At 38.6% G+C, this 19437-nt stretch overlaps 1 pseudogene; it reads right to left on the bottom strand.

Moving 5' to 3' along the window:
• Nucleotides 1–11214: 11214 nt before the first annotated feature.
• Nucleotides 11215–11332, bottom strand: LOC126207170 (5S ribosomal RNA; annotated as a pseudogene).
• Nucleotides 11333–19437: the final 8105 nt, after the last annotated feature.

Here is a 19437-nt window from a genome sequence, read left to right as displayed (position 1 = left end):
GCACAAATCTAATGATACAGTTCTGCTGAAATGTGTATCGATATGATAGATAAAACTGTTCGGGTATCAAGATAAGTGTTTTACGATTAAATTCTAATATACCCATAGATCATCTTGGAGGTTTTTCCCAAAGTGATGAAATGAGCTAGTATTAATGTTCTTGAACCATCACAATGTTAACACCAGAATTCGAACTGTAGCTGATAGAAAATTGTCTCATATGCTTGTGGTGAATATCTGTGCACTCCATCACTTCCTCTACATCCATCAAAATCCATCGCAAACTCAGCTGTGTTGAGAGTCCTGAATGTGACAAAGTAAACATGTTGCAATTTATAGTAGATAGAACTCACAAGTAAAACAGCTAGTTGGCTGATATGGTAAGGTAAGGTTAAAATTTATTTTAAAAAAGTGAAACAGCGATCGACCATAAGCGTCGGCAAAGACAATATGTATGCATTGGTAAGGTGCAGACAAATAAAACCTCTCATTCATTTTTCTGTGTAAATGATTTTGTTTTTGCTCTCTCTCGTGTGTGGAAGGATGGTTAAGATGTATTGCTTAAAGTGTTATGAGTGTTATGTATTACATGTGTGTATGAATAAGAGAATACTTAACAACAGTTTTAAGTATTTTTATTGAAGTGAAGTGGAGGCAAGTTAGGAGGATTTTCTTCATTTTTTTGACATGCACTGGTGTCTTTGAAGCTGGCTGCCTACATCTACAATTAAAATGAAAGAGAGGAAGCCCAAATAGCCTAAATTCTAATAATGCAATTGTATTAACCCTTAAATTTTTTCCATACATTTGTATATATTTTTTTATTATTATAATACAACTGGTGGCCTGAGTGCCAAGACTTTAGGGCACTGGTTGTAAGTAGGGTTTGTTAACTATTGTTCTAGTAAGAAATTCCTATCACATTGATATTAGTTATAAAAACTAATTGCCTCTTTTTTCTGTTTGCATGGATCACAAAAGGGAGCAAGTAAAGCAGAAAGGCAAAAACTGAGGAGGAAATTTTGGAGAAGAATAAGTAGTGGACACAGGTTACGTAAAATTTTCCATAGTAAGCTGTTTTGTTTGACACAGCTAAGGTAGGATGGCTACACAAGCTGCTTGCATGGTTACGCTTGGTTGCGCCTCTTATGATGTAGATAGAAATCTTTTCTCATTATTCCCTTCCTTGAATTTTACGGTGGAAAATTTACAGGAATTTTTCAGTGCGATACACATTGTCAGTAAAACATGACGAATTACGACTCAATAGTTTCCATATCATAATGGACGTAAAACAGGCTTTGACATCAGGTAATTACAATTATCAAGTGTAATAACTAGCATCCGAAATTTTAAAATTTTTGTGAAAATTTTATTTTTGCATATTCAGACATGACAGAAAAATATACGTTCATTGTTGATAACAAAAGCGAAAACGCAATCAGCCAAGATGGCATAGAATTATGCGATCAAACAATTGAATTTCAGGCGCCATGCATGACTACTGCAGAAAGTTTAAGTAGATCAGAGGTGAGTGTCACAGGTGTGACAAATGATAGCGATGTTCCACAGCAGAATAACCTCGATGGCCAATGTTCACAAATGATGAGACAATGTCACGCATCTCCCAGAGCGACATACCGCTCATGAATGAAACATTGAAGAGAGATTCAAATATGAATCTTGACAACACGTTACAAACACCACTTGGTCACAACACAAACATTAGTTTGGAAAGTACAGCCGACAGAAACCACAGTAGTACCACTGACGCACTGCTATGGCAGTTGTTATCTAACATAAACACGAAATTAGATAATATGAACATGAATTTCAGTAAGATGAAACAAGATATGAATACCAAAATTGATAATTTGACACAGTATCCAAGGACCGTAACACACGATATGAACATGGTAAAACAGCAACAAAACACTGTTACACAAGATCTAAATACAATGAAGCAAGAACAAAAACAAGTATTCAAGGATTATCAAGACACAGTCTCTCAGAAATTCTATGACTTAGCCAAAATTATCCCAATGAAATCGACGAAAAATTGAATGATATGAAAAAAACAAGTAAAGTATGAAGTACTTTTTGAAGTAACATTACGGGGTTAAAATAAAAGGTAAATTCTTTTAACGACCATCATGATCGAGTAGAGCAACAGCTTTAGGAAATCACAGATGCAAACACAAATACTGATCCCACACAAAACCAGTTGTGTGCGACAGTAAAAAAGGTAACCACTGTCATTGACAAACTAGATAAAGATTATGAAGGTGTGCTTCTAGCTGTAGAATATCTTACTTTAAGGGTAGCAACACTAGAAGTTGACTCAGCATGTACTAAGAAGGAGAGAGAGAAGATCAATGAAAATCTGAGTGATATCATCAGTCCAGGTGGAGCAGGTACGTTAGATAAGGGTAATACCGTTGCAGAGTAGTTAGTAACAGATTGTAAGTTATGCACAGATGTAGTAGAAAAGGTTATTCAGAAAAATGAAAATGAAATAGTGAAAAAGGTAAACATTAACCTACAAGCAGTGGAAAATAGGATCCGCAATCTTTTAGAAGAAAATATTATCGTTCTCGAAATATGCACATAAATAATACACAGGCTACAGTGAACAAACCGCAACCTGTTGATATTTACCCACAAATTGTCATGAGTCCCACAGCAGGTACCAGTGATAGTTGTAGAGTGCAAAATGTAAACATATCCACAACTCCAATACCTAAGCAATTACCTTCCAGAATCACAGCCCTAACTACAATAACAGCATAAATACGACCGAAAATGCCACGTGTCTATCAACTATTTTTGCAGACTCTCGTGGTAAAATAGTATGTGTGGCTGCGAAACATTTTAATGACAGTGATTTGGATTTGATTTTGAATTGAATTGAAATGTTTATACTTTTGAGTTTATGCTTTTAATAACTGGCTGATTAATAAAGATTAAGATGACCAAAATTTGAAAGCTGAAATAACATTTTTGTATTTGCCTCAGCTAATCTTTTTAACATTAGTTCTTTGTTATAATTTGCAAGTGTCCCCACACACGAGAGAATTGTTCTTACCGCCATTAACAAATAATTGAAGTCCGAGTAGTGGCTCTTGGTCTCGGCAAGCACCTGAAAATAAAAATCTTAAAAACTATGTTTCTTCCACTGCGTCAGGAAAAAAGATTTGCTATGTTTTGAGCGGGCAATCTCTTTGCTTCCGCTAAATTCGTGAATTAAAAATTCCTCATAATGGCGTCTGTTGCTGCAGCGGCGGCTCCAGCTGTTGAGCTAAAAATTCCTCAGAATACTGATTTTAAAGCGAAATGGACATGACACAGGGATCACCTGTGAAAAATAACTTTAAACTATTATATTATTGAATTAACATCACAAATGAGCTTACATTCGTCAGCAATTAACAAACATGTCCAACTTCTGCAACATCATATAAGAGAAAAAAATAGATAGTAGAATAATAACAGAATGCTGTTCTTCTCCACATCAAACTTAAATAGATTAAATTGTGCATAATTAGTAATCTTTGCATTCAAATATTGAAATTAACATTTTGCATAATAATAATAATACAAGTTCCTAGGCTGTCAGTTCATTATGAACTGAAATTACTCGATAAACTCATGAAATTATCTCTGTATTCACAGGTAAAATTACACCTTAGCAGGGCGTAGCATTACTGGCATTTACTAATTATAAGTCATTCTTTGCCCACAACACATGAGATACCTTTGGTGTTACATACACCTTACATTTATGTTCTATAGCAAATTAGGATCAACTGGTGTCTCAAGTTTGGAACACATAAATACTGAGAACACAATATACAATATATGCTTCTACAAGCCTCTTTAGTATTACAGTTAAAACATATTATACACACTAACAGAAATTCATTCAGCTTTGTATGCTGTTGCATATTCTTGAATAAAATTTTAAAACATTCTTTAACCTACGTTTTCTGTTCCTTTAAAACTGAAATTATTTTCATGGTAATGGTATTTTAACCTCTACAGAAATGAATCATATGACACAACTCTTTGTCCATAACTTTTCTTACATACTACATTAAAATATATAACATTTACATATGAAAAATATGCTACAAATTTAATCTACTATTTACAAATTTGAACACTGCTCTATTGAGCAAATATTTCAAATCTTTATACAGATATAGTCCTTTTACTCCCTCTTATTGGACATCACCCAACAAATAACTACACCTGTGAGGTATGTCTATTGTTTTATAATGTCCGGCATATACCGATTGCCATTTCTTATTTCTCTTAGCTAACATAGAAGACTTGGGGTGGATCTTCAGTAACACCAAGTTACCAGGTTGATATAACATTACTTTTTTAATTTTCTTGTCATGTTTCTCCTTCCTCCTTTCTCCAGATCTCATTAGCTTCCTGAAAGTCTCAGTAATTATTTGGTCATGTGGTGTAGCTTGCTGAGGTAAAGTTGGCAATGGTGATAGCCAGCCATCAGTCTCATTTCTGCTGACCATGACTTCTGTCGGAGCATACCCAGTGGCGGAGTCTGGTAACTTATTATGCAGCTCCTCAAAAGTTGAAACATACTCTACCCACTTGGTATGGCGATTAGGGATGTAGGTTCACATGAACTGGTTCAGTTCCTTACACATGCGTTCAACCAGGTTTCTTTTTGGATGAAAGCGAGTACAAAAATGTGTTTAACACTGAGTCCTTGCAGAAAAGTTGTCCATTTCATACCAGTAAAGTATGTGGCATTGCCTGATACAATGATATGTGGTTTACAAAATTTAATAATGCAGTTGGTTCATAACTTTTGAATGGGGGTGGGGGGGGGGGGGAAGCAGTTGAAGTTTTCACTGGGTATAGCTTTAAGAATTTGGAAAAAGCATCATACATTGCAAAGATATATTTTACACCTCCTTTATTGGTGGTTAGTGGTCCTTGGATATCCACTGAAACCAGTCATAACGGTTTGCTGGGTACAATAGGATGATGTTCGCTTGCAGTGGGCAGATTGATATGTTTCACCTCTTGACAAACTACACATGTCCTCACTAGGTTCTGAATTACTCTTTTCATATTATTAAAATGATAATGTCTTGCCAGAAGGGCTCTACACTTCTCAGTTCCTATGTGTTCCCACAAGAGGTGCCCGTGCCATATCATATCAGTAATACATATTTTGGGTACACAGATAAACCACGTATCCTTGTTTGTATCCTCTCTGTAATATAATATCTCATTTTAATTGCTTCCTACTTCATTCCCTTCAGAAGCCTTGAGTTCTTGTTTGATTCTTCCTAACACAGGATCTGCAACCTGTAATCTAGGTAGTTGCCTGCATATCTGCAGGCACTTTTTTTCTGTAAATATGATCTTTCATGATCAAGATTCTACATGCTGACGCCTGTTCCAGTATTACTGTCAATTCTGGCAGAACCTGTGGCAAACACGATAGATCATCGGGGATTACATTGTCACTACCGTTAATATACATTATTTGGAATTGATATTCCTGGAGTGCAAGTACCCATCTAGTCTATCTATCATGCACCAGGTTACACATCAACAAGAAAGTCAGGGCCTGATGATCGCAAAAGATTTTCATATTATTCCCATACACATAGTATCAGAACGTTTTCATGGTCCCCACAACTGGCAGTCCTTCGAGTTCAGTAGCAGTGTAGGAACATTCACAACTCAATAACACTTGACTTCCAAAACCAATTATTTGTATTTCCTTTATTCCTTCCTTCTCCTCAATTTGGAACCAACAAACTCCTACCCCAACAGCAAAAGAGTCTGTGGTAAGACAAAACTCTTTGCCATATCAGGATGCGATAATAAGTTAACATTCAAAAGGGCTTGTTGTATTTGCTCGAACGCCCACTGACACTGGTCATTCCATATCCATGGTACATTTTTCCTCAGCAAGTTTGAAAGTGCTTTGTCATTCAATAGATGGTTGGGTGTAAACAGTCGAAATAAGGACACTAGGCGTAAAAATGCCTTCAATTGTTTCTTAGTTCTTGGATGAGGAAAGTTCTCAATCACCTTCATTTTCTTTGTATCAGGTACAACACCTGTGGGAGATATTATGTGTCCAAGAAATTTAATTGTCCCTCTGCCAATTGGACTTCGCCAGGTTTACAATAACGCCTACTTCCGAAAATCGTTTGAGTATGCATGTTAGCATATCAACGTGGCTTTCCCAATATGGAGAAGCTATTAACAGTTCTTCTACATATAATGTTACATGGTCCAGTAAATCTGGTCTCAACACTGTGTCAAGTACTGTAATGAAAACACCTTCACTGACATTTAACCCAAATGGCAAAACTTTAAACTGATAGCGTCTCCCAGAAAATACAAATGCAGTATATTTTCTTGATAACTCATTAAGAGGGATCTGCCAATAGGATGATCTCAAATCTATAGATGTCAAATATTTTACCCTGCAAAACGTCAGGATTTGTTCCTCCAGGTTCTTGGATCGTGTCCTCACCGGTACAATGATTTTACTGGTATCCTGCACGTTGAGTACAAGACACATGCTACCCTTTGCTGCTGCAACTAGCGGACTACTATATAGGGATAAAGGTGGTTCGATTATCTACCATTTTAATATATTTCTTATCTCTTTAGTCACTGTCTCCTTTCTGGACCATGGGACGGTGTAGTTGGCATGTCAAAATGTATCATGAGGCACTGCCTCAATGTTATAAGTGTACCCTTTTATTGCACCTGATTTCTCTGAGAACACATTCTCATAGCTTACAAGCAGATGAGTTAATTCATTCTGTTGTGCCACTGACAAATATTCTGATTCCATGACCTTCATGTATATCAGATTTCTTTTCTCTTCACTGTCTTCAGTAATAGATTCATTATAATATTCTTTTCTTCCACATAAGTCTGAGTACAGGTTCATAACCTGTAGACCCTCAAATATAACCTGAAAGCCACAGCAATATTTTTCATGCATTTCTCGTGTTGGTAACCCTGGAAGTGTCACACGCTTACCCTTGTTCATAATGGTCAATTCACTGCACAGGAGGTCGATTTTTGCGTTCCTCTGTCGTAAAAATTCTATTCCCAGAATGCAAGCGACCGTCAATCCTTTAACAACAAGGAACAAGCTTCTTTTTGCTTCATTTCCTATAACTTGCACCTGTTGCTTTATGATTTGGGATTGTGCACCAATTGCACATGTCACTCAACAATTTTTTACTGGCAATACAGGGATGTGATTGTTTTGACTTATGTACTTGTAAAGTTCTAAACTCAGGGCATTAGTTGTCTATTATTATTTGAATCGGTGCACCGTATATTTCGGCTTGTAATACCGCTTGCACAACATCTTTGTCTGTTTGTTTACATTTTTTAGGTACATTTACTAATTCCTCCTCTAGTTTCATCCTGTTATTATACCTCAGCATACAGAGATTGTTATTGTCATTGTAGAATGTGCCCTCATTACACCATCTCACAGCCTACAATGAGCGGATTGCTCTTTAGTTTGATGGATGAGTGACATTGGGTTGACAACTGAAGAGCACAAGACAAAAATGATGATAGTCACTTTTTTGTAACTTTTCAGGACGACAAATTTTCTGCTCTAGTCTCTCATATATCATAAACGTTCACAGTATGATTATCACAACAACATTTTTATTGTTTTATATCAATTTGTTTAGGTAATAAATAAAATACAATAAACACATTTTCAATTTTAAGGTACTTTGTTAATTAAGAACTTAAATAGGTACACAAAAAACATGTTAAAAGTGATGGTAGTCATAAAAATTTTGCTAAAAACGATGTGCTTCTTCAGTGGATCTTGTAATCTGTAAACAGATTATTTTATAAGATTTATAATATTCTAAATTTTAACACATTATGCCCATTTAGATTTTATTTTAATACTGTTACATACAACTTATGTTTTGTCAATGAGGAAGTTCTTCAAAGTACTTTAGAGCAGATGTACTGCAAAACTGCTTTAGGTGCTGCAGGTCTTGGTACTTTCCAGGTTTTAGTTTACTTAGATCTGGAAATAAGCAAACTTTTGGGCTAAAACAAGGGAACCTGCTGGTGGTTTTACCCTTCCATGGGATTTTCTTTTCTTTGTGCTAGGTTTACTGACGTTTTCACAATCTTCATCCACACTTGACTCACTTAATTCACTTATTTTCATAGAAACTACAACCAAGAATACAAGCTATAAGCTTTGGCAACTTTCTCACCACAAACGCAAAGTAAACAAAAGAATGAAGACAGCACTTAGAACTCCTGATAAAGCAGGTTTTGCCAACCTTAGGAAATGACTCTCATCATATGTGCCATGAACACAGATGACATTCATCGGTTTTACCGTACACAACAAAAATAAAATGGCAAATAACTTAGTAACTGCCAGCATTCTTGCCGTGTACCCCCCCCCCCCCCCCCACAAATTCGGCCGTATTTGAGCTACAAATTCCTGTCGTAACCTGAAAATGGGAAAAAAATTGACTATCATCATTTTTGCCATGTGCTCTTCAATTATCTGTCACCTCTACTACTCTCACACTATGATTTTGGTTGTTGCTACTGTGGTTGTGTTGGCTGTCCTGCCTCCTGGATGGTGCAGTTTGATATGTCACATTGTTCTGATTAGGTGGCAGGTGGTTATAACCTCCAGCCATGTTTTGTTGTGGACAAGAATTTGTATTCCCCTGTGGCACTGCATTTTGTTGCCACTGTGCTGGTGGTTCGTTATACCCGAGCCATTGGTTCCGGTTATTCTGCCACTACAGATTACCATTACCATTGTAACCATTACGTATGTGCCCATCATTACGCCTTTTTCTGTTTTGATTAGTATAACCGTTACCATTGTTTGGTACCCGATTCTGTTTCCTATATTTTTGTCTGTTCCGATTACCGTTTGGTATTGGGTTATTATAACTACAGTTGTAATCAGCTTTCTGCTGCTTACAACCTGCACGATTCCTCTTATTTTCGCTTTTCATATGCTCAATTAACAGATCCACAGAGTCAACTACGTAGATGGATTTCATCTTTATCAGTCTGATCACATCACAATCAGACACAGGTTTGTTCCAATACCTAGTCTTCTTTATGTACTTTGCAAGGTACTTGCACAAAGTTCCTAATTTGGGATTGTACATTTCAGGGCCGTATAGTTCTTTATGCAGTCTTTCTTGTACACTGTCTGACCAAAATTTCTGGAAAAATGCACACTCGAATTGTTGCATAGTGTGGCGTTTTTCAGATATATTTGTTGCCTACAGTGCCACATCACCTTGTATAAAAGAGACTACAAACTGTATGCATTGGCTTTCTGTCCAACCCCTGGGAAAACATTACAAAAGCTCTTAATAAAAACAGCTTGGTGGACATTACGTTTCTCAATATTGAAAGGCGGAAGTGTTCGATTTTGATCACATTATCCTCCTTCCAGTACAGTGGATTGCTACTGTCCGTTTCGTTCCTTAATTCGTGTTGTGAACTACATGGTCTTGTATATTGTTCATGTCTGTTATTGACAGCTGGTTGTGTCTGCGCGTAAGTGCTTTGCACAGCGTGTATGTTGTCATAAGGATCTGTACATGGAGTCTGATTGGCTGTCAGTCCTCCACTGTATACTTGGTTCTCTAGCTCAGATAGCCATCGTGCGACATTTCGTTGCCAAATTGGTAACTCTGCCGGCGCACGTGACTTTATCTGCACTAGTTCGACTTGTATTGCGGCAGCGCTGGCGTCAGTGTTTACGCTCATAGCCGCTGTCGCTTGTCACAACAGCTGACTTTACATCGCTCTCTATCTTTGATGAGATTTAGCGATTTTTAAGTTCTAGCCATTCATCAACTCCTTCTCAACTTTGTGTGCTTGGGCTTCTAAATACTCATCAATGATATGATGCACCTCAAGCTCCACATTGTCTATACGATTTGTTAGGTTCTGAACATCGTCCTTGAGACTAGTATGAGATATTTGCAATTTCTGCATCTCACTAGACAAACTTTGTACAAGATTGGGTATCTCCTTACACACATCTCACATCTCGAAAAGTTCATTTTGTATACCACTTAGTTTTGATTCTATATGTTGCTCTCACTCACTAAGCATTTGAGCTAATTTTTGGTCTCTTTCTCTATCTCTTTGTTACTCACGCTCATGGAGCATTTGAGCTAATTTTTGCTCTCACTCACTGAGCATTTGAGCCAATTTTTGCTCCTTTTTGTTCTAAAATACGTTCCTTCTCCCGTTCTTTCTGTTCTAAAAGTCTTTCCTTTTCTCTATCTCTTTCCTCAAGCCTTCTCAAAAATTCTGCGAAAGAATCTGCGATAGGTGAGCACACAGGTGCCACGCCTAATCTAACACTTGGTTGGCCCCTTTGCACATGCAAAGGAGTCATTAATATTTCATTGTCATTCTGCTGTGGATCATCATTTGACGTCCACAGATCCTTCCCCCCTCCTCCCCGCCCCCCCCCCCCACCTCGCTTCAGAAGGTATGTTTTCCGAGGCGGTGGCATTGGATTCGTTTACATTCTGAGTATGATTTTCACTTTCCATATCGAGCAAATTTCACTCGTCCTATACAGGTGCTTTAGCCTGCCCTACTTTGCCCATAGTGGATTCAACTAGACACAATCACAAGTTCAAACACTAACACAAATGTACATATATCCCTTCCAAAATAAACATACAAATACATACACAAATACACTCACTTCACTTTTCACTACTTAGTGTTCTGAACCAAAGGCATCTCATGTGTGTATGGCTTGAATATTTCGCACACAATTCTTCAGGATTCTTGCACAATAAGCCTTACCTTTTTCTTTCAATCAATTTCGTTTCTTATGCAGTCTTTCTCTTCTCCAGTTAGCCTCAGGTTATGACTTGGTGTAAGAAAATTTACACAAACATTAATACATTACAATGGTTATGTGTATACATAATTATATCAATCATGCACTTCGTCATCAGGCCACAAGTGACCCATCGGGACCATCCGACCGCCGTGTCATCCTCAGTTGAGGATGTGGATAGGAGGGGCGTGTGGTCAGCACACTGCTCTCCCGGTCGTTACGATGGTTTTCTTTGACCGGAGCCGCTACTATTCGGTCGAGTAGCTCCTCATTTGGAATCACGAGGCTGAGTGCACTCCGAAAAATGGCAACAGCACATGGCGGCCCGGATGGTCACCCATCCAAGTTCCGGCCACGCCCGACAGCGCTTAACTTCGGTGATCTGACGGGAACCGGTATATCCACTGCGGCAAGGCCGTTGCCATATCAATCATAATAGTACATAATTTGGGCCAGAGTTGCAGCGCTAGTTTCGTGGTAAAATTCGAGGGCTATTAAGAAAGTAGAGAACGTTAGTGTCTGACGCCGCTAAGCGTGTGCCGATCGCGTATATTTGGTATGTGCATGCTCGACAGCTCAGTCGGCATCCATCCGTGACAGCGGAAATGTCTCTGCGAGTCTGGTTTTTCCGATATTCGAATTTGAAATCTGAGTTGCAATCGAAAGTCCCGCCAGTTGTGAGGTGCGGTCTGTGATACGATTTTTGTTGGCAAAAACCCTAAATCCTATAGAAATTTATCGTGAACTGTGTAAAGTGTACGGAAACAACGTATTGAGTGAATGTTCCATCCGGAAATGATGCATTCGGTTTAAAAATGGCCGAACCAACGTTCGTGATGAAGAGAAGAGCGGACGCCAAGCATTGTGACTGACGATCTTGTCGCTGAAGTTGATGAAACGATTCGTGAAAACCGTCGCTTCAGAATAACGGACCTTGCGCTTTCTTTTCCATGAGTTTCACGGACTCTGTTCTTTGAAATTGTCACTCAAAAGCTAGGCTATCACAAATTTTGTGCACCATAAAGAACAGTGAATGGGGGCAACGTTGCATTTTTGGAGGCCTGCCACAAACATGGTGATTCATTACTGGACCGAATCGTAACCAGTGACAAGACGTGGGTGGAACACGTCATTTTCGAGACAAAATTACAGTCAAAGGAGTGGGGGCACACAAGGTCCTCCAAAAAACCAAGGAAATGTGTGCAAACCTTGTCAGCAAGGAAGTTGGTGGCGACAGTGTTTTGGGCCAGGCAAGGTGTGATTCTTATTGATTTTCTCGAATGTGCTGCAACCATAAATTCTGCCCATTACTGTCAAACTTTGCACAGCCTTAGAAGAGCAGTTCAAAACAAAGCCGACGTCCAAAACTTTGTTTTTGCATGACAATGCCTGACCTCACACGGCAAACTGCACAAAAGAAATCTATAATTAATTAAAATGGGAAATTTTCCCTCATCCGCCCTACAGTTCCGATCTTGCACCAAGCGATTTCCACTTGTTTCTCAAGATGAAGAACTTGCTTGCAATGCAGCGCTTTGGTGACGTCGCGGAACTCGAGGCGGGCGTGTCTCACTGACTGAAGTCTCAGGCGGCAGAATCTTATGACGAAGGTCTTCCAAAGCTTGTCCACCGCTATGATAAGTGCATTAATGTGTTTGGTGACTATGTGGAAAAGTAGTATGTCAGTCGCTCTTTCAGATGTATATAATAAAATGTTTTTCTTGTACTTACTTTTTTTAATGCCAAAACGTTCCCTACTTTCTGAATAGCCCTTGTAAAATGTGTGGACGCGAAACATTTTAATGATAGTGATTTGGATTTGATTTTGAATTGAATTGAAATGTTTATACTTTTATGTTTATGCTTTTAATAACTGGCAGATTAATAAAGATTAAGAGGACCAAACTTTTTGTTCATTTTAAAGTTACTTTAATATGAGCCAGTCTAGAAACAGCTTACATTTAAATTGAAAACTGAAATAATATTTATGTATTTGCCTCGGCTAATATTTTTAACACACATGAGTTCTTTGTTATAATTTGCAACTGCACACACACGCGAGAGAATTGTTCTCACCGCCATTGAAGTCCGAGTAGTGGCTCTGGATCTCGGCGAATAACTGAAAATAATAATCTTAAAAACCATGTTTCTTCTGCTGCGTCAGGCAGCTGTGGAAAAAATATTTTTTATGTTCTGAGCGGGCGATCTCTTTGCTTCCGTAAATTCGTGAATTAAAAATGCCACATAATGGCGTCTGTTGCTGCAGCGGCGGCTGCAACTGTTGAGCTAAAAATTCCTCTGATTTTAAAAGGACATGACACAGGACTCACCTTCTACAAATAAAGGTGAAAAATAACTTTAAACTATTATATTATTGAATTAATATCAGAAATAAGCTTACATTCGCCAGAAATTAACAAATATGTCCGAGCACTAGCACATCATACAAGAGAAAAAAAGATAGCAGAAGAACAACTGAACGCTGTTCTTCTTCACATTAAACTTACATAAATTATATTGTGCTTAATTAGTAACCTTTGCACTCAAATATTGAAATTAATATTTTACATAAAATAATACAAATGTGAAAAATTATGCCGCCTATGGGGCCAATATCGCACTCTATATAGTATTTCGCATCGAGATAAAAGCTATCGTCAGTATTAAAGCTTTTTAATATTTGCGTTTAAGTTTTTTCAATATTTTCACTGGGGACGGCACAAGACGAAGCTCTGCTGAGACATGGGCAGTTTCCTGGATTCGCTACCGATGGTAAGAGAATGAACATTTATTTAGGACTAGCATCCTTTTTCCGTAAATTCGAACCACAGCAACTGATGAAGAGTGATGCATTACTCGACTTGTTACAAAAAAATAGGCCTTCGTTATGGGATGATAAGTGTCAGGAGGACTTTAATAACATTAAGTAGGCATTATTCAATGCAAACATTGTTACAGGCCCCCACAACCGCACGAGTGGTCGACTGTGAAGAGCGGACAAATTGAATAGCTGGCCGGCGGCCATTAGATTGGTAAACTGACGCGCGGATTTCGAATGTTTATACATCGCTTTTGGTTATAAAATGCCTTCCCTAGAGTTAGGTCACAAACATAATGCCTCATTTAAATACGTTACTACAATATAGTTTTTAATTTATGAACAAACAGCAATTAGTCACTGTTTATGAATTTATGTTACATAGTACATGGAATCTGCCGTAGCTAAAAGTTATGCACTGGACCCCTAGCATTTTTCGTAGTTCATTTACGATAGATGTATGCAAAATGCATCAAAATACTCGAAGATTTGCCCACTATGTTAATAGATATTTTCTGACTCTACCTTGCTTTAGATTTTATGACGAAAAGTGCGTTATATATGGCGTAGTGCTTTGGCAACTCACGACCAAATTATCAAGTTTCAACCTAACCTAGACCATGAAAACACTACCTATCAGCCAGCTACAACAAACAAGACTTCAGGCAGGCATCGGGTATCGCATTAGTCACAATATTTACTTTCGAAGATGTACACTTCAGTTTATATGTGTGGTTTTTTCATATAATAAATAAAACTCAACAACTGTTCCATCGAGAGAAGTTGTAAAATCAGATTACAGTTACACACACTCAGTTGCATTTTATAACGATAAAAAGCCTGCTAACTCAAATTTCGTGTTGCTTGCAATTCAACTTTTATAGTTAAAATAAAATGTGGTTCACAAAGAAAAATTTATCTTCTGCTGTATAGGGTCTGGAAAACGAAAGATGGATGGAACAGCATCATCTTTCAGCTTTCTGCGATTTACGTAATTTTCAAGGAAACAACTTTCTTCAAAATTATCGGAACATATAAAATGGTATTCTGTCGGTCGGAAATCTTGCCTCCTGACAGCGTGTAACCATTTTTGTAACAGCTGTGGTTTTGAGAAAGGAAACCTGCAAATATATGCACAGACATTATGCTAATACCGTGTTACAAAAACATTTACTAAGCAAGTGCACTGACATACAAAACAACTTAAAATATCCACATACCTGTGAAATGTAATATTCGTTCCTTTCTCGAATTTATTTGTACAATTAATCGCTGCACAACTCTTCACCATTGTACTTCTTTTGATTGGAACATACAGACAGTAGAATTACAACTAACAAATACTGTATGTACGCCCCAACAAATATGCAACGTTGAATCAGGGTCTTCATAAACAACAGTACTACACAACACATCAGACTACCACCACTATAATGGCGTCCAGCCGAAGGTTCAAATTATCCCGCGACTGCAGCGCCATCAGTGAGTCTAGTTATTTTTTACAAGGTCTTTGCATTGTTAGCCGCCCTGGCATGTCCAAGGATTTTTGTCTATGCATAGATGCCTCAACTGAGAGGCTGGGGGCACGCTTGTTTCAAGTGCGAGAAGAAGAAGGTAAAGAAGTTCCCAAGGTCATCAGTTTTGTTAGTCGCACTTTATCAGAAGCAGAAAGATGTTACTCTCCGTCAGAATTGGAACGTTCAGCTGTAATATGGGCATTTAAAAAGTTTGAATATTTTTGTGGGCTAAGAATACCACAGTTTACTATGACCATCAGTCACTGTCATTTCTTTTAACATGTAAAATATTGCACCATAGATTAGCTAGATGGTGCCTATATTTGCAAGAATTCAATTTCGAGATCATTTATATTAAAGGAAGTCAGAATGTTACTGCAGATGCCTTGTCTAGATTACCATAAGGTTTATAGGAATTTGGTGAATTAACAGAGCCAGATGCAGAAATCAAAACGTTATTAATGCAAGGTACAACACAAAAATCTGATTACCATAAGTTTTGTCAGCAAATGAAAATTATACAACAGCAACATCGCAGATGGAGTAAAGGCATGCAAAACCTTAAGCAAGAAGAAGGTGAAAAGGTAAGTAAATAGTATCAGGAGTACAAGGGCGTTTTGTTTCATAGTAAACATGAAAAATCTGATCAATGGTGTTTGTGTATTCGTGAAGATTATATCGACGAATTTATAAGACAACACATGAAGAATGGGGACGTTATGGAGTAGGCAAACGTACTGAAAAAACTGCAAATTTGAGAAGGCGAGTCCTACAGGTATTAAAGTGTGCAGTACGTCAAAAATGAAAACAGTCCAATGTGTCAAAATGTACTGAGCTACACCCAATACTCACAAAAATCCCTCTAGATGTAGTATTCCTGGACATAGCTGGTCTATATCCAAGAAGTAAAGGAGGAGAAAGATATGTAGTAGCACTGTACAATATTTCCTCGAAACATATAAAAATGTATGCCATTAAAAATGCAGCAGCCACAAATGTCAGAAAAAGAATTGAGGGAGACTATTTGAGAAGAGGAGGTACAGCAAAAGTACTACTCACTGATAATGCTTCATATTGCGTTGGCCAAATGTGGAAATAATTTATGACCTCACAGGGCATAACACATGTATTAGTAAGCTTTTTTCACCTACAATCAAGCCCAGTAGAACGAGTCATTAGGACATAAACCCATTACAAACACACTTGATGGGTAGAATACGTAACTCCTTTTCTGAAAGTTGTCAATAACCTTGCACATTCTTCAACAGGTTTCACACCTAACGAATTGATGTTCCGGACATAAAAAAAAAAAAAAAACAAAAACGAATGAGTGGGAGTCGCCCATACCAAAAGTACCCACTACAGAAATGACACTTCAAGATAAAATCAAACAAGCCATGGTTAACTAGAAAACACGGCTGAGTATAGAAAGAAAATTTATAACAAGAAACTGAAACGTGTTACACAGTTCTTTGAAGGGCAACGAGTCCTCTTACAGACGCACCCTAAAATGACAAAAACTGGCATACTGAAAAATAAGTGGCAATTACTCTATTCAGGACCACATAATTTCCAAAATACCATATCCGTGGTTGTACAGATTAGCCTGTGAGAAAACAGGGAGAAAAAAAGGGTCTCCAACCTCACAAAGATATAAAAGCTTTTATAGAATGATGAAGCTAGATAGCATTTTTTTCTTTCTATCACAAGATAATTGTACATAGTGTACATAACTCCAAGTGTAATTTTTCTTCTGGAGTGTATTTTTAAAAAAGGAATGTGTATAGGCATAACTAATTTTTTTTAATTTGTACACATAAGCATAAAATCAAAAGCACTGAGAAGTAATACACCGCTTCATGCGAAGCGAAAGTATAAATAAAATTAGCTTATGGCTCAGCTGTCCGCCCTCAACAATACGCGCTGACGTCATTAGTAGGAGAGGGGGCATTGACCTGTGTGCATGCGCGACATACTGGTGGAAGGCACAACCCAAATAGGAATATAATATGTACATGTACCTAACTTAAATACAAAGTAAATGGAAATACTGACCAATTGTATCTACTATCTAAGAACTAAGGAATCTCTTGATATATGGACAAAGAGATTTAATTAAATACTAAGCTGTACACAACATACACTACTGGCCATTAAAATTGCTACACCAAGAAGAAATGCAGATGATAAACGGGTATTCATTGGACAAATATATTATACTAGAACTGACATGTGATTACATTTTCACACAATTTGGATGCGTAGATCCTGAGAAACCAGTACCCAGAACAACTACCTCTAGCCGTAATAACGGCGTTGATACGCCTGGGCATTGAGTCAAACAGAGCTTGGATGGCGTGTATAGGTGCAGCTGCCCATGCAGCTTCAACGCGATACCATAGATCATCAAGAGTAGCGACTGGCGTATTGTGACGAGCTAGTTGCTTGGCCACCATTGACCAGACATTTTCAGTTGGTGAGAGATCTGGAGAATGTGCTGGGCAGGGCAGCAGTCGAACATTTTCTGCATCCAGAAAGGCCCGTACAGGACCTGCAACATGTGGTCGTGCATTATCCTGCTGAAATGTAGGGTTTCGCAGGGATCAAATGAAGGGTAAAGCCACGGGTCGTAACACATCTGAAATGTAACGTCCACTGTTCAAAGTGCCGTCAATGCGAACAAGAGGTGACCGAGACGTGTAACCAATGGCACCCCATACCATCTCGCCGGGTGATACGCCAGTATGGCGATGACGAATACACGCTTCCAATGTGCGTTCACTGCGATGTCACCAAACACGGATGCGACCATCATGATGCTGTAAACAGAACCTGGATTAATCCGAAAAATGACGTTTTGCCATTCGTGCACCCAGGTTCGTCGTTGAGTACACCATCGCAGGCGCTCCTGTCTGTGATGCAGCGTCAAGGGTAACCGCAGCCATGGTCTCCGAGCTGATAGTCCATGCTGCTGCGAACGTCGTCGAACTGTTCGTGCAGATGGCTGTTGTCTTGCGAACGTCCTCATCTGTTGACTCAGGGATCGAGACGTGGCTGCACGATCCGTTACAGCCATGCGGATAAGATGCCTGTCATTTCGATTGTTAGTGATACGAGGCCGTTGGGATCCAGCAAGGCGTTCCGTATTACCCTCCTGAATCCACCGATTCCATATTCTGCTAACAGTCATTGGATCTCGACGAACGCGAGCAGCAATGTCGCGATACGATAAACCGCAATCGCGATAGGTTACAATTTGACCTTTATCAAAGTCGGAAACGTGAAGGTACACATTTCTCCTCCTTGCACGAGGCATCACAACAACGTTTCACCAGGCAACGCCGGTCAACTGCTGTCTGTGTATGAGAAATCGGTTGGAAACTTCCCTCATGTCAGCACGTCGTAGGAGTCGCCACCGGCGCCAACCTTGTGTGAATGCTCTGAAAAGCCAATCATTTGCATATCACAGCATCTTCTTCCTGCCGGCTAAATTTCGCATCTGTAGCGCGTCATTTTCGTGGTGTAGCAATTTTAATGGCCAGTAGAGTATTTACAAGCAAAAGGAAGCATTATGAAAAAATGTACAAGATGTGTAAGCTAAGGAGAAGCGACAAAATACTGTAAAAAATGTTAAATAATTTTCTTTGCAGGGTAAATGATCATAATGGGTAACAGAATAAACGAGGGTCTATGAATTTAAACAAAGTACGGAAATATCTTCTGACGGATGTGATGACCAAATGTATCAGTGGCCATCAAGATACGTAATGCAATTAGTTTTAAGTTTTTTTCTTTCGGCGACCACTGCATCGTCACGGCGCAGAAGAAGAGAATTACGTCGAGAGTAGCAGGTACCAAATAAAGAAATGGACTGTGTGGTGTCACCGCCAGACACCACACTTGCTAGGTGGTAACTTAAATCGGCCGCGGTCCTGTAGTACATGTCGGACCCGCGTGTCGCCACTGTATAATCGCAAACCTAGCGCCACCACATGGCAGGTCACAAGACATGGAATAGACCTCGCCCCAGTTGTACGGACTACATAGCTTGCGACCAGACGTACGAAGCTTTCCTCTCATTTGCCGAGAGACAGATTGAATAGCCTTCAGCTTAGTCCATAGCTACTACTTAGCAAGGCGCCATTTGTATCAGTGCTTATAGCGTACTAATATTCAAGAGAGATGTATTCCAA

Source organism: Schistocerca nitens, chromosome 1, assembly GCF_023898315.1.
Source record: "Schistocerca nitens isolate TAMUIC-IGC-003100 chromosome 1, iqSchNite1.1, whole genome shotgun sequence".
Lineage (NCBI taxonomy): Eukaryota > Metazoa > Arthropoda > Insecta > Orthoptera > Acrididae > Schistocerca > Schistocerca nitens.
Note: the sequence above shows the minus strand (reverse complement) of the source record. Positions and strands in the feature narration are given on the sequence as shown.